This window comes from Carica papaya, chromosome 5 (assembly GCF_054855325.1).
Source record: "Carica papaya isolate Zhongbai chromosome 5, ASM5485532v1, whole genome shotgun sequence".
Lineage (NCBI taxonomy): Eukaryota > Viridiplantae > Streptophyta > Magnoliopsida > Brassicales > Caricaceae > Carica > Carica papaya.
In genome coordinates, this window is record NC_142313.1 from 26,319,294 (window position 1) to 26,334,142 (window position 14,849).

The 14,849-nt window shown below is 45.2% G+C and overlaps 24 pseudogenes; all 24 read right to left on the minus strand.

Annotated features, from left to right (window-relative positions):
• Window positions 1-728: 728 nt before the first annotated feature.
• Window positions 729-847, minus strand: LOC148256200 (5S ribosomal RNA; annotated as a pseudogene).
• A 1,178-nt stretch (window positions 848-2,025) lies between these two features.
• On the minus strand, window positions 2,026-2,144 carry LOC148256201 (5S ribosomal RNA; annotated as a pseudogene).
• A 205-nt stretch (window positions 2,145-2,349) lies between these two features.
• Window positions 2,350-2,468, minus strand: LOC148256202 (5S ribosomal RNA; annotated as a pseudogene).
• Window positions 2,469-2,670: 202 nt separating this feature from the next.
• LOC148256203 (5S ribosomal RNA) lies at window positions 2,671-2,789 on the minus strand (annotated as a pseudogene).
• A 559-nt stretch (window positions 2,790-3,348) lies between these two features.
• LOC148256204 (5S ribosomal RNA) lies at window positions 3,349-3,467 on the minus strand (annotated as a pseudogene).
• A 185-nt stretch (window positions 3,468-3,652) lies between these two features.
• Window positions 3,653-3,771, minus strand: LOC148256205 (5S ribosomal RNA; annotated as a pseudogene).
• Window positions 3,772-4,331: 560 nt separating this feature from the next.
• Window positions 4,332-4,450, minus strand: LOC148256206 (5S ribosomal RNA; annotated as a pseudogene).
• A 1,534-nt stretch (window positions 4,451-5,984) lies between these two features.
• LOC148256207 (5S ribosomal RNA) lies at window positions 5,985-6,103 on the minus strand (annotated as a pseudogene).
• Window positions 6,104-6,308: 205 nt separating this feature from the next.
• On the minus strand, window positions 6,309-6,427 carry LOC148256208 (5S ribosomal RNA; annotated as a pseudogene).
• Window positions 6,428-6,958: 531 nt separating this feature from the next.
• LOC148256209 (5S ribosomal RNA) lies at window positions 6,959-7,077 on the minus strand (annotated as a pseudogene).
• A 524-nt stretch (window positions 7,078-7,601) lies between these two features.
• Window positions 7,602-7,720, minus strand: LOC148256210 (5S ribosomal RNA; annotated as a pseudogene).
• A 1,177-nt stretch (window positions 7,721-8,897) lies between these two features.
• On the minus strand, window positions 8,898-9,016 carry LOC148256211 (5S ribosomal RNA; annotated as a pseudogene).
• A 205-nt stretch (window positions 9,017-9,221) lies between these two features.
• On the minus strand, window positions 9,222-9,340 carry LOC148256212 (5S ribosomal RNA; annotated as a pseudogene).
• Window positions 9,341-9,531: 191 nt separating this feature from the next.
• Window positions 9,532-9,650, minus strand: LOC148256213 (5S ribosomal RNA; annotated as a pseudogene).
• Window positions 9,651-10,210: 560 nt separating this feature from the next.
• Window positions 10,211-10,329, minus strand: LOC148256214 (5S ribosomal RNA; annotated as a pseudogene).
• Window positions 10,330-11,190: 861 nt separating this feature from the next.
• Window positions 11,191-11,309, minus strand: LOC148256215 (5S ribosomal RNA; annotated as a pseudogene).
• A 205-nt stretch (window positions 11,310-11,514) lies between these two features.
• LOC148256216 (5S ribosomal RNA) lies at window positions 11,515-11,633 on the minus strand (annotated as a pseudogene).
• Window positions 11,634-11,838: 205 nt separating this feature from the next.
• Window positions 11,839-11,957, minus strand: LOC148256217 (5S ribosomal RNA; annotated as a pseudogene).
• A 1,025-nt stretch (window positions 11,958-12,982) lies between these two features.
• LOC148256218 (5S ribosomal RNA) lies at window positions 12,983-13,101 on the minus strand (annotated as a pseudogene).
• A 203-nt stretch (window positions 13,102-13,304) lies between these two features.
• On the minus strand, window positions 13,305-13,423 carry LOC148256219 (5S ribosomal RNA; annotated as a pseudogene).
• A 206-nt stretch (window positions 13,424-13,629) lies between these two features.
• LOC148256220 (5S ribosomal RNA) lies at window positions 13,630-13,748 on the minus strand (annotated as a pseudogene).
• A 207-nt stretch (window positions 13,749-13,955) lies between these two features.
• LOC148256221 (5S ribosomal RNA) lies at window positions 13,956-14,074 on the minus strand (annotated as a pseudogene).
• A 205-nt stretch (window positions 14,075-14,279) lies between these two features.
• Window positions 14,280-14,398, minus strand: LOC148256222 (5S ribosomal RNA; annotated as a pseudogene).
• A 205-nt stretch (window positions 14,399-14,603) lies between these two features.
• Window positions 14,604-14,722, minus strand: LOC148256223 (5S ribosomal RNA; annotated as a pseudogene).
• Window positions 14,723-14,849: the final 127 nt, after the last annotated feature.

A 14,849-nucleotide genomic window follows, 5' to 3' on the forward strand; every position in this document is an offset into this window, starting at 1 on the left:
TTAAAATGCCACGGCGTCGTGACTCACATTTGCGAATAAACCAGCGGACCACAGTTCAAGTCACATGTAGCCGAATGATCCATCTGAAAAAAAAAAGATTCAACACGAGGACTTCCTAGGAGGTCACCAATCCTAGTACTACTCTCACTCAAACACACTTAACTTTAAAGTTCTGATGGGATCCGGTGCATTAGTGCTGGTATGATCGCACCTGCTTGCTTCTGCGCAACAAATACATACACTCCTCCTTCCCTTCCTCCTCCCTTCATTTGTTTCCTTGTGTGTGCACACTGCACCCCTCCTTCTCGTTCTAATATCAATTAAAATACCCCGGCACCGTGACTTGCATTTGCGTATAAACCAGCATACCATAGTTCTAGTCGTGCGTAATGTTGAATAACCCATCTGAATAAAATTTGTGCAACACGAGGACTTCCCAGGAGCTCACCCATCCGAGTACTACTCTCGTCCAAGCACACTTAACTGCAGAGTTCTGATGGGATCCGGGGTATGATCGCATATGTTTCATTCCGCGCTATAAATACATACATTCCTTCTCCTTTCCTTCCCCCTCCCGTTATTTGTTTCCTTGTGCGTGCACACTTCACCTCTCCTTCTCGTTCTAATATCAAGTAAAATGCCCCGGCGCTAGGACTCACATTTGTAAATAGACCAGCGAACAATAGTTCTAATCGTGCGTATCGTCCAACGACCCATCTGTAAAAAATTTGGTGCAACATGAGGACCTCCCAGGAGGGCACCCATCCTACTACTACTCTCGCCCAAACAAACTTAACTGCAGAGTTCTGATGGGAACCGGTGTATTAGTGCTGGTATGATCGCACCTATTTCATTTCGCGATAAAAACACATACACTCCATCTCCTACCCTCCCCCCTCTCGTTGTTTCTTTCCTTGTGCGTGCACACTGCACCTCTTCTTATCGTTCTAATATCAAGTAAAATTCCCCAGCATCGTGAGTCACATCTGCGAATAAACCAGCGAATAATAGTTCTAGTCGCGCGTAACGTTGTACGACCCATCTGCAAAAAAGTTGGTGCAACATGAGGACTTTCAGAGAGGTCACCTATCCGATTACTACTCTTGCCCAAGCACACTTAACTGCGGAGTTTTGATGGGATCGGGTGCAATAGTGATTGTATGATCACACCTGTTTGTTTCTGCGCTGTAAATACATACACTCCTTCTACTTCCCTCTCCCCTCCGGTCATTTATTTCCATGTGCGTGCACACTGCACCTCTCGTTCTAGTCTAATATCAATTAAAATGCCCCAGCGCCGTATCTAACATTTGCGTATAAACTAGCAGACCATAGTTCCAGTCGCGCATAACGTCGAATAACCCATCTGAAAAAAAATGAGTACAATACGAGCACTTCTTAGGAGATCACCCATCTAAGTCCTACTCTCACCCAAGCACACTTAACTTCAGAGTTCTGATGGGATCCGATGCATTAGTGATGGTATAATAACACCTGTTTCATTTCACGCTGCAAATACATACACTCATTCTCCTTCCCTCCCCCCTCCAGTCATATGTTTCCTTGTGCGTGCACACTGCACCTCTCCTTGACATTCTAATATCAATTAAAATGCCCCGGCACTGTAACTAACATTTGCGTATAAGCCAGCGGACCATATTTAAAGTCGCACATAATGTCGAACGATCCTCTAAAAAAAATGGGTGCAACACGAGGACTTCCCTGGAGGTCACTCGTCTTAGTACTACTCTCGCCCAAGTACACTTAACTTCGGAGTTCTTATGGCATCCAGTGCACTAGTGATGGTATGATGGCACCTATTTCATTCAGCGCTGCAGATATATACACTCCTTCTCCTTCCCTCCCCCCTCCCATCATTTGATTCCGTGTGCGTGCCCACTGCACCTCTCCTTCTCATTTTAATATCAATTAAAATTCCCTGGTACCGTGTCGAACATTTGCGTATAAACCAGCGGACCATAGTTCTAGTCACGCGTAACATCGAACGACCCATTTGAAAAAAAGTTGGTGCAACACGAGGACTTCCTAGGAGGTCACCTATCCGATTACTACTCTCGCCCAAGCACACTTAACTGTGGAGTTCTGATGGGATCCAGTGCATTAGTGCTAGTATGATCGCACATGTTTCATTCTGCACTGCAAATACATACACTCATTCTCCTTCCCTCCCCCCTCCCGTCATTTGTTTCCTTGTGCTTGCACACTGCACCTCTCCTTTTCGTTTTAATATCAATTAAAACGCCCCTGCGTCTTGACTCACATTTGAGTATAAACGAGCGAACAATAGTTTCAGTCGCGTGTAACGTCGAACGACCCATCTGAAAAAAATTGGAGCAACACGAGGACTTCCCAGGAGGTCACCCATCCGAGTACTACTCTCACCCAAGCACACGTAACTGCGGAGTTCTGATGGGATCCGGTGCATTAGTGCTGGTATGATCGCACCTGTTTAATTTTGCGCTACAAATACATATGCTCCTCCTTTCTTCCCCCTCACGTCATTTGTTTCCTTGTGCGTGCGCACTGCACCTCTCATTCTCATTCTAATATCAAGTAAAATGCCACGGCGCCGTGACTCACATTTGTGAATAAACCAGCGGACCATAATTCAAGTCGTACGTAACATCGAAAGAATCATTTGTAAAAAAACGGGTGCAACACTAGTACTTCCCATGAGGTCACCCATCCTACTACTACTCTCGCCCAAGCAAACATAACTGCGGAGTTCTGATGGGATCCGGTGCATTAGTGCTGGTATGATTGAACCTGTTTCAATTTGCGCTTCGAAAAGATACAAACCTTCTCCTTCCTTCCCTGCTCCCATCATTTGTTTTCTTGTGCGTGCACACTGCACCTCTTCTTCTCGTTCTAATATCTAGTAAAATTTCCCAACGTCGTGAATCACATTTGCGAATAATCCAGCAGACTATAATTCCTGTCGCGCGTAACGTCGAACGATTAATCTGAAAAAAATCGGTGCAACACGAGTACTTCCCAAGAAAATGGGTGAAATATAAGGACTTCGCAGGAGGTCACCCATCCTAGTATTACTCTCGCCCAAGCACCCTTAACTGTGGAGTTCTAATAGAATCCATTGCATTAGTGCTGGTATGATCGCTCATGTTTCATTCTTCGCTGCAAATACCTGTACTCTCTCTCCTTCCATCCCCTCTCCCATCATTTGTTTCCTTGTGCGTGCACCCTGCATCTCTCCTTCTCGTTCTAATATCAAGTACAATGCCCCGGCACCGTGACTCACCTTTGCGAATGAACAAGCGGTTCATAATTCCATTCGTGCGTAACGCCAAACGACCCATCTGAAAAAAATGAGTGCAACACGAGGACTTCCCAGGAGGTCACCCATCCGAGTACTACTCTCACTCAAGCACACGTAACTGCGGAGTTCTGATGGGATCCGGTGCATTGGTGCTGGTATGATCGCACCTGTTTAATTTCGCGCTGCAAATACATACTATCCTTCTCCTTTCTTCCCCCTCGCGTCATTTGTTTCCTTGTGCGTGTGCACTGCACCTCTCATTCTCGTTCTAATATCAAGTAAAATGCTATGGTGCCGTGACTCACACTGTACCTCTCGTCGCGCGTAATGTCGAAAGAATCATCTGCAAAAAAATGGGTGCAACACGAGTACTTCCCATGAGGTCACCCATCCTACTACTACTCTCGCCCAAGCAAACATAACTGCAGAGTTCTGATGGGATCCGGTGCATTAGTGCTGGTATGATCGCACCTGTTTCATTCTGCGCTTCGAAAAGATACAAACCTTCTCCTTCCTTCCCCGATCCCGTCATTTGTTTTCTTGTGTGTGCACACTGCACCTTAGCTTCTCGTTCTAATATCATGTAAAATATCCTAACGTCGTGACTCACATTTACGAATAAACCAGTAGACTATAATTTTCGTCGCGCGTAACGTCGAACGATCCATCTGAAAAAAATGGGTGCAACACGAGGACTTCCCAAGAAAATGGGTGAAATATAAGGACTTCGCAGGAGGTCATCCATCCTAGTATTACTCTCGCCCAAGCACCCTTAACTGCGAAGTTTTGATAGAATCCGTTGCATTAGTGCTGGTATGATCGCTCATGTTTCATTCTGCGCTGCAAATACCTATACTCTTTCTCTATCCAGCCCCTCTCCCGTCATTTGTTTCCTTGTTCGTGCACTTTGCATCTCTCCTTCTCGTTTTAATATCAAGTACAATGCCCCAGCACCGTGACTCACCTTTGCGAATGAACCAGCGGTTCATAATTCTATTCGCAGGTAACGTCGAACGACCCATCTGAATAAAAATGAGTGCAACACGAGGACTTCCCTAGAGGTCACCCATCCTAGTACTACTCTCGCCTAAGCAAACATAACTGCGTAGTTCTGATGGGATCCGGTGCATTAGTGCTGGTATGATCGCACCTGTTTCATTTCGCGCTGCAAATAAATACACTCATTCTCCTTTCTTCCCCCTCCCATCATTTGCTTCCTTGTGCGTGCGCATTTCACCTCTTGTTCTCGTTTTAATATTAAGTAAAATACCACAGCACCGCGACTCACATTTATGAATAAACCAGCGGACCATAGTTCTAGTCGTGCGTAACGTCGAATGATCCATCTGAAAAAAAAAATGGGTGCAACATGAGAACTTCCCAGGAGGTAACCCATCCTTGTACTACTTTCGCGAAAGCACACTTAACTGCGGAATTCGGTTTGGATACGGTGCATTTGTGCTGGTATAATCGTACCTATTTCATTTCGTGCTGAAAATACATACACTCCTTCTCCTTCCCTCCCCCCTCCCATAATTTGCTTCCTTGTGCGTTCACACTGCACTTCCCCTTCTCGTTCTCATATCAATTAAAATGCCCATGCGTCTTGACAAATATTTGTGTATTAACCAGCGGACAAAAGTTCTAGTCGCACGTAACGTCGAACGACCCATCTAAAAAAAAAATTGGTGCAACATGATAACTTCCTAGGAGGTAACCCATCCGAGTACTACTCTCATCCTGGCAAACTTAACTGCAGAGTTCTAATGAGATCCAGTGCATTAGTGCTAGTATGATCGTACCTGTTTAATTTCGCGAAGCAAATACATACCCTCTTTCTTTTTTCTTCCCCCTCCCGTCATTTATTTCCTTGTGCGTGCGCACTGCACCTCTCATTTTCGTTCTAATATCAAGTAAAATGTCACGGCGCCGTGACTCACATTTGCGAATAAATCAACAGACCATAATTCAAGTCGCGCGTAATGTCGAAAGAATCATCTGTAAAAAAATGGGTGCATCACGAGTACTTCCCAGGAGGTCACCCATCCTACTACTACTATCGCCCAAGCAAACATAACTGCGGAGTTCTATTGGGATCCAACGCATTAGTGCTGGTATGATCGCACTTGTTTCATTATGCGCTTAAAAAAAAACAACCTTCTCCTTCCTTCCTCGCTCCCATCATTTGTTTTCTTGTGCGTGCACACTACACCTCTGCTTCTAATTCTAATATCAAGTAAAATGTCCCAACGTCGTGACTCACATTTGCGAATAAACAAGCGGACCGTAGTTCCCATCGCGCGTAACGTCCAACGATCTATTTGAAAAAATTGGGTGCAACACGAGGACTTCCAAAGAAAATGGGTGAAATATAAGGACTTCGTAGGAGGTCATCGATCCTAGTACTACTCTCACCCAAGCACCCTTAACTGCGGAGTTCTGATAGAATCCGTTGGATTAGTGCTGGTATGATCGCTCATGTTTTATTCTGCACTGCAAATACATACACTCTTTCTCCTTCCATGCCCCCTCTCGTCAATTGTTTCCTTGTGCGTGCACTCTGCATCTCTCCTTCTCGTTCTAATATCAAGTAAAATGCCCCGGAACCGTGACTCACCTTTGCGAATGAACCGATAGTTCATAATTCTATTCGCGTGTAACGTCAAACGACCCATCCGAACAGAAATGGGTGCAACACGAGGACTTACCAGGAGGTCACCCATCCTAGTACTACTCTCGCCCAAGCACACTTAACTACGAAGTTCTGATGGGATCTGGTGCATTAATGCTGGTATGATCTCACCTGTTCTATTTCGTGCTGCAAATATATACACTCCTTCTCCTTTCTTCCCCCTCCCGTCATTTGTCTCCTTGTGCGTGCGCACTGCACCTCTCATTCTCGTTCTAAAATCAAGTAAAATGCCACGATGCCGCGAGTCACATTTGCGAATAAACCAGCAGACCATAGTTCTAGTCGCGCGTAACGTTGAATGATCAATCTGAAAAAAAATGAGTGCAACACAAGAATTTCCTAGGAGGTAACCCATCCTTGTACTACTTTCGCCAAAGCACACTTAACTGCAGAGTTCTGATGGGATCCAGTGCATTTGTGCTGGTATGATCGCACTTGTTTTATTTCGTGTTGTAAATACATACACTCCTTCTCCTTTCCTTCCCCCCTCCCATCATTTGTTTCCTTGTGCATTCACACTGCACCTCTTCTTCTTGTTCTAATATCAATTAAAATGCCCCTGTGCCTTGACTCATATTTGCGTATATACCAGCGAACCATAGTTCCAGTCTCGCGTAACGTCGAACGACCCATCTGAAAAAATATTAGTGCAACACGAGGACTTTCCAGGAGGTCACCCATCTGAGTACTACTCTCGCCCAAGCACACTTAACTGCAGTGTTTTGATGCGATCCGGTGCATTAGTGTTGGTATGATCGCATATGTTTAATTTCGCGCTGCAAATACATACAGTCCCTTTCCTTTCTTTCCCCTCCCGTCATTTGTTTCCTTGTGCGTGCACACTGCACCTCTCGTTCTCCTTCTAATATCAAGTAAAATGCCACGGCGCCGTAGATCACATTTGCGAGTAAACAAGCAGACTATAATTCAAGTCGCGCGTAACGTCGAAAGAATCATCTGCAAAAAAAAGGGTGCATCACAAGTACTTCCCAAGAGATCACCCATACTACTACTACTCTCGCCCAAGCAAACATAACTGCAGAGTTCTGATGGGATCTGGTGCATTAGTGCTAGTATGATCGCACCTGTTTCATTCTGCGCTTCAAAAACATACAAACCTTCTCCTTCCTTCCCCGCTCCCGTCATTTGTTTTCTTGTGCATGCACACTGCACTTCTGCTTCTCGTTCTAATATCAAGTAAAATGTTTTGGCACCGTGACTCTCATTTATAAATAAACTAGCAAACCATAGTTCCAATCGCACATAACGTCGAACGACCCATCTGCAAAAAAATGGGTGATAACTTCCCAGGAAGTTACCCATCCTAGTACTACTCTCCGCCAAGCACACTTAAATGCAGAGTTCTTATGGGATCTGGTGCATTAGTGGTGGTATGATCGCACCTGTTTCATTTTGCACTGCAAATACATACATTGCTTCTCCTTCCCTCCCCCCTCCCGTCATTTGTTTCTTTGTGCGTACACACTGTACCTCTCCTTATCATTCTAATATCAAGTAAAATATCCCGGCGCCCTGACTCACATTTGTGAATCAACCAGCGGACGATAGTTCCAGTCGTGCGTAGCGTCGAACGACCCATCTGCCAAAAAATAGGTGCAATACGAAGAATTCCTAGGAGGTCACCCATTCTAATACTACTCTCGCCCAAGTACACTTAACTGCAGACTTCTGATGGGATCTGGTGCATTAATGCTGGTATGATCGCACTTATTTTATTCCTCGCTGCAAATAAATACACTTCTTCTCCTTCCTTCCCCCCACCCGTCATTATTTTCCTTGTACGTGCATATTGCAACTCTCCTTATCGTTCTAATATCAAGTAAAATGCCCCGGTGCCGTGACTCACATTTGCGAATAAACTAGCACACTATAATTCAAGTCGTGCGTAATGTCGAACGACCCATCTGTAAAAAAATAGGTGCAACATGATTACTTCCTAGGAGGACACTCATCCTAATACTACTCTCGTCCAAACACACTTAACTGCGTAGTTCTGATGGGATCTGTTGCATTAGTGCTGGTATGATCACACATGTTTCATTCCGCGCTGCAAATAAATGCACTCCTTCTCCTTCCCCCCCCTCCCGTCATTTGTTTCCTTGTGCGTGCACACTGCACCTCTGCTTCTCGTTCTAATATCAAGTAAAATACCCCGGCGCTGTGATTCATGTTTGCGAATAAACCAGCAGACCATAGTTCCAGTCGCGCGTAACGTTGAGCGACCCATATGCAAAAAAATGGGTGCAACACGAGTACTTTCAAAGAGGTCACCATATTAGCACTATATTTGCCCAAGCACATTTAACTACGGAGTTTTAATGGGATCCGGTGAATTAGTGATGGTATAATGGCACCTGTTTAATTATGCGCTGCAAATACATACACTCCTTCTCCTTCCATCCCCCCTCCCGTCATTTGTTTCCTTTTACGTGCACACTGCACCTCTCCTTCTCGTTCTAATATCAAGTGAAATGCCCTAGTGCCGTGACTCATATTTACGAATAAACCAATGGACCATAATTGCAGTCGCGTGTAACGTCGAGCGACCCATCTGCAAAAAAATTTGTGCAACACGAGTACTTCCGAGGAGGTCACCCATCCTAGTACTACTCTTACCCAAACACACTTTAATGCGTAGTTCTGATAGGATCCGGCGCATTAGTGCTGGTATGATCACACCTATTTCATTCCGCGCTGCAAATACATACACTCTTTCTCCTTTCTTCCCCCTCCCGTCATTTGTTTCCTTGTGCGTGCGCACTGCACCTCTCTTTCTCGTTCTAATATCAAGTAAAAAACTACGGTGCCGCGACTCACATTTGCGAATAAACCAGCGGACCGTAATTCTAGTCGCGCGTAACGCCGAATGATCCATCTGAAAAAAAATGGGTGCAACACGAGAACTTCCCAGGAGGTAACCCATCCTTGTACTACTTTCGCCAAAGCACACTTAACTATGGAGTTCTGATGGGATCCGGTTCATTTGTGCTGGTATGATCACACCTATTTCATTTCGTGCTGCAAATACATACACTCCTTCTCCTTCCCTCCCCCCACCCATCATTTGTTTCCTTATGCATTCACACTGCACCTCTCCTTCTCGTTCTAATATCAATTAAAATGCCTCTTCGTCTTAACTCACATTTGCGTATAAACCAGCGGACCATAGTTCCAGTCGCGTGTAACGTCGAACGACCCATCTGAAAAAAATTGGTGCAACACGAGGACTTCTTAGGAGGTCACCCATCCGAGTACTACTCTCACCCAAGCACACGTAACTGCAGAGTTCTGATGGGATCCTGTGCATTAGTGCTGGTATGATCGCACCTGTTTATACATACTATCCTTCTCCTTTCTTCCCCCTCGCGTTATTTGTTTCCTTATGCATGCGCACTGCACCTCTCGTTCTCGTTCTAATATCAAGTAAAATTTCCACGGCGCCGTGACTCACATTTGCGAAAAAACCAGCGGACCATAATTTAAGTCGCGCGTAATGTCGAAAGAATCATCCGCAAAAAAATGGGTGCAACACGAGTACTTCCCAAAAGGTCACCCATCCTACTACTACTCGTGCCCAAGCAAACATAACTGCAGAGTTCTGATGGGATCTGGTGCATTAGTGCTGGTATGATCGCACCTGTTTCATTTCGCGCTTCAAAAACACACAAACCTTCTCCTTCCATCCCCGCTCCGGTCATTTTTTTTCTTGTGCGTGCACACTGCACCTCTGTTTCTCGTTCTAATATCAAGTAAAATGTCCCAACGTCGTGACTCACATTTGCGAATAAACTAGCGGACCATAGTTCCCGTCACGCGTAACGTCAAACGATCTATCTAAAAAAAATGGGTGCAACGCGAGGACTTCCCAAGAAAATGGGTGAAATATAAGGACTTCGCAGGAGGTCACCCATCCTAGTACAACTCTCGCCCAAGCACCCTTAACTGCGGAGCTCTGATAGAATCTGTTGCATTGGTGCTGGTGTGATCGCTCATGTTTCATTCTACTCTGCAAATACATACACTCTTTCTCCTTCTATCCCCCCTACCGTCATTTGTTTCCTTGTGCGTGCACTCTACATCTCTGCTTCTCATTCTAATATCAAGTAAAATGCCCCGGCACCGTGACTCACCTTTGCGAACGAACCAGCGGTTCATAATTCCATTTATGCGTAACATCGAACGACCCATCTGAAAAAAAATGGGTGCAACACGAGGACTTTGCAGGAGGTCACCCATCCGAGTATTACTCTCGCCCAAGCACACTTAACTGTGGAGTTCTGATAGGATCCTGTGCATTAGTGCTGGTATGATAGCACTTGTTTCATTCTACGCTTCAAAAACATACAAACCTTCTCCTTCCTTTCTCGCTCCCATCATTTGTTTTCTTGTGCGTGCACACTGCACCTCTGCTTCTCGTTCTAATATCAAGTAAAATGTCCCAACGTCGTGACTCACATTTGCGAATAAACCAGCAGACCATAGTTCCCATCGCGCGTAATGTCGAATGATCCATCTGAAAAAAATGGGTGCAACACGAGGACTTCCCAAGAAATGGGTGAAATATAAGGACTTCGCAAGAGGGCACCCATCTTAGTACTACTCTTGCCCAAATACCCTTAACTGCGGAGTTCTAATAGAATCAGTTGCATTAGTGCAGGTATGATCGCTAATGTTTCATTCTGCACTGCAAATACATACACTCTTTCTCGTTCCATCCCCCCTCCCGTCATTTATTTCCTTGTGCGGGCACTTTGCATCTCTCCTTCTCGTTCTAATATCAAGTAAAATGCCCCGGCACCGTGACTCACCTTTGCGAATAAACTAGCGGTTCATAATTCCATTCGCGCGTAACGTCGAACCACCCATCTGAAAAAAAAAATGGGTGCAACACGAGGACTTCTGAGGAGGTCACCCACACACTTAACTGCAGAGTTCTAATTGGATCTGGTGCATTAGTGCTGGTATGATCGCACACGTTTCCTTTCGCGCTGCAAATATATACACTCCTTCTCCTTTCTTCCCCCTCCCGTCATTTGTTTCCTCGTGCGTGCTCACTCCGCCTTTTGTTCTCGTTCTAATATCAAGTAAAAAGCTACAACGCGCGACTCACATTTGCGAATAAACCAGCGGACCATAATTCTAGTCGGGCGTAACGTCGAATGATTCATCTGAAAAAAAATGGGTGCAACACGTGAACTTCCCAAGAGGTAACCCATCCTTGTACTACTTTCACCAAAACACACTTAACTGTGGAGTTTTGATGGGATCCGGTTCATTTGTGCTGGTATGATCACACCTGTTTCATTTCGTGCTGCAAATACATACACTCCTTCTCCTTCCCTCCCCCCTCCCATCATTTGTTTCTTTGTGCGTTCACACTGCACCTCTCCTTCTCGTTCTAATATCAATTAAAATGCCCCTTCATCTTGACTCACATTTGCGTATAAACCAACAGACCGTAGTTCCAGTCGCGTGTAACGTCGAACGACCCATCTGAAAAAAATTGGTGCAACACAAGGACTTCCGAGGAGGTCACCCATTCGAGTACTACTCTCACCCAAGCACACGTAACAGCAGAGTTCTGATGGGATCCGGTGCATTAGTGCTGGTATGATCGCACCTGTTTAATTTCGCGCTGCAAATACATACACTCCTTCTCTTTTCTTCCCCCTCCCGTCATTTGTTTCCTTGTGCGTGTGCACTGCATCTCTCGTTCTCGTTCTAATATCAAGTAAAATGTCACGGCGCCGTGACTCACATTTGCGAATAAACCAATGGACCATAATTCAAGTCGCGCGTAATGTCGAAAGAATCATCTGCAAAAAAATTGGTGCAACACGAGTACTTCCCAAAAGGTGACCCATCCTACTACTACTCTCGCCCAAGCGCACATAACTGCGGAGTTCTGATGGGATCCGGTGCATTAGTGCTGGTATGATCGCACCTGTTTGATTTTGTACTGCAAATACATACACTTCTCCTTCCCTCCTCATTTCTATGATTGTTTTCCTTGTGTGTGCACACTGCACATCTTCTTCTCGTTCTAATATCAAGTAAAATGTCTCGGTGCCATGACTCACATTTGCGAATAAACCAGCGGACCATAGTTCCAATCGCGCGTAACGTGGAACGACCCATCTGCAAAAAAATGGGTGCAACACGAGTACATCCCAGGAGGTCACCCATCCTAGTACTACTCTCGCTCAATAACACATAACTGCGGTGTTTTGATGGGATCCAGAGCATTAGTGCTGGTATGATCGCATCTATTTCATTCTGCGCAGCAAATACATACACTCCTTCTCCTTCCCTCCCTCCTCCCGTCATTTGTTTCCTTGTGCGTGCATACTGAATCTCTCATTCTCGTTCTAATATCAAGTAAAATGCCCTGGTGGCGTAACTCACATTTGCGAACCAGCGGAGCATAGTGCTGATATGATCGCACCTGTTTAATTTTGCGCTGCAAATACATACACTCCTCCTTTCTTCCCCCTCTTGTCATTTATTTTCTTGTGCGTGCGCACTATACCTCTTGTTCTCGTTCTAATATCAAGTAAAATACCACTGCTCTGTGACTCACATTTGTAAATAAACCTGCGGACCATAGTTCAAATTGCGCGTAATGTCGAACTACACATCTGCAAAAAAATGGGTGAAACACGACTTCCTAGGAGGTCACCCATCCTAGTACTACTCTCACCCAAGCACACTTAACTGTGGAGTTCTAATAGAATTTGTTGCATTAGTACTTGTATGATCGTTCATGTTTTATTTTGCGTTGCAAATACATACATTCTGTCTCCTTCCCTTCCCCATCCCGTCATTTGTTTCCTTGTGCGTGCACTCTGCATCTCTCCTTCTCATTCTAATATCAAGTAAAATGTCGCGGCACCGTGACTCACCTTTGCCAATGAACCAGCTGTTCATAGTTCCAGTTGCGCGTAACATCGAACCACCCATCTGCAAAAAAATGGGTGCAACACGAGCACTTCCTAGGATGTCACCCATCCTAGTACTACTCTCATCCAAGCACACATAACTGCAGAGTTCTGATGGGATACGGTGCATTAGTGCTGGTATGATCGCACCTGTTTGATTTTGTACTGCAAATACATACACTCCTCCTTCCCTCCTCATTTCTATGATTGTTTTCCTTGTGCGTGCACACTGCACATCTTCTTCTCGTTCTAATATCAAGTAAAATGCCTCGGCGTCGTGACTCACATTTGCGAATAAACCAGCGGACCATAGTTCCAATCGCGCGTAACATCGAACGACCCATCTGTAAAAAAATAGGTGCAACACGAGTACATCCCAGGAGGTCACCCATCCTAGGACTACTCTCGCCCAAGCACACTTAACTACGGAGTTCAAATGGGATCCGGTGCATTAGTGCTGGTATGATCGCACCTGTTTCATTCCGTGCTGCAAATACATACACTCCTTCTCCTTCCCTCCCCCCTCCCGTCATTTGTTTCTTGGTGCGTGCATACTGAACCTCTCCTTCTCGTTCTAATATCAAGTAAAATGCCCCGGTACCGTGACTCACATTTGCGAATAAACCAGCGGAGCATAGTTCTAGTCGCGTGTAACGTCGAACGACCAATTTGCAAAAAAATGGGTGCAACACGAGGACTTCCCAGGAGGTCACTCACCCTAGTACTACTCTCGCCCAATCACACTTAACAATGGAGTTCTGATGGGATCCGGTGCATAAGTTCTAGTATGATCGCACATATTTCATTCTGCGCTGCAAATACATACACTTCTTCTTCTTTCCTCCCCCCTCCCATCATTTGTTTCCTTGTACGTGCACATTGTACCTCTCCTTCTCATTCTAATATCAAGTAAAATGGTTCGGCTCCGTGAGTCACATTTGCGAATAAACCAGCAGAACATAGTTCCAGTCCAGCAAAACTTCGAACGACCCATCGACAAAAAAAATGTGTGCAACACGAGTACTTCCCAAGAGGTCACCCATAATAATACAACCCTCGCCCAAGCACACTTAACTGCGGAGTTCTGATGAGATCTAGTGCATTAGTGCTGGTATGATCGCATCTGTTTCAATTCGTGCTACAAATACATACATTTTTTCTTCTTCCCTCCCCCTCCCGTCATATGTTTCCTTATGCGTGCACATTGCACCTCTCCTTCTCGTTATAATATCAAGTAAAATATCTCGGCACCGTGACTCAGATTTACAAATAAACCAGCGGACCATAGTCCCAGTCACGCGTAACGTCGAACGACACATTTGAAAAAAAATTGATGCAACACGAGGACTTCCCAAGAGGTCACCCATCCTAGGACTACTCTCGCCCAAGCACACTTAACTACGGAGTTCATATAGGATCCGGTGCATTAGTGTTGGTATGATCGCACCTGTTTCATTCCGCGCTGCAAATACATACACTCTTTCTCCTTCCCTCCCCCCTCCCGTCATTTATTTCCTTGTGCGTGCACACTGTACATCTGTTTCTCGTTCTAATATCAAGTAAAATACCCCGGTGGCTTAACTAACATTTAGGAATAAATCAGCAGAACTTAGTTCCAGTCACGCATAACGTCGAATGCCCTATCTGAAAAAAATAGGTGCAACACAAGGACTTCCCAAGAGGTCACCACTCCTAGTACTGCACTCGCCCAAACACATTTAACTGCGGAGTTCTGATGGGATCCGGTGAATTAGTGATGGTATAATGGCACATGTTTCAATCTGCACTGCAAATACATACACTCCTTCTCCTTCCTCCCCCCTCTCGTCATTTGTTTCCTTGTGCGTGCATACTGCACCTCTCCTTCTCCTTCTAATATCAAGTAAAATAGCTCGGCATC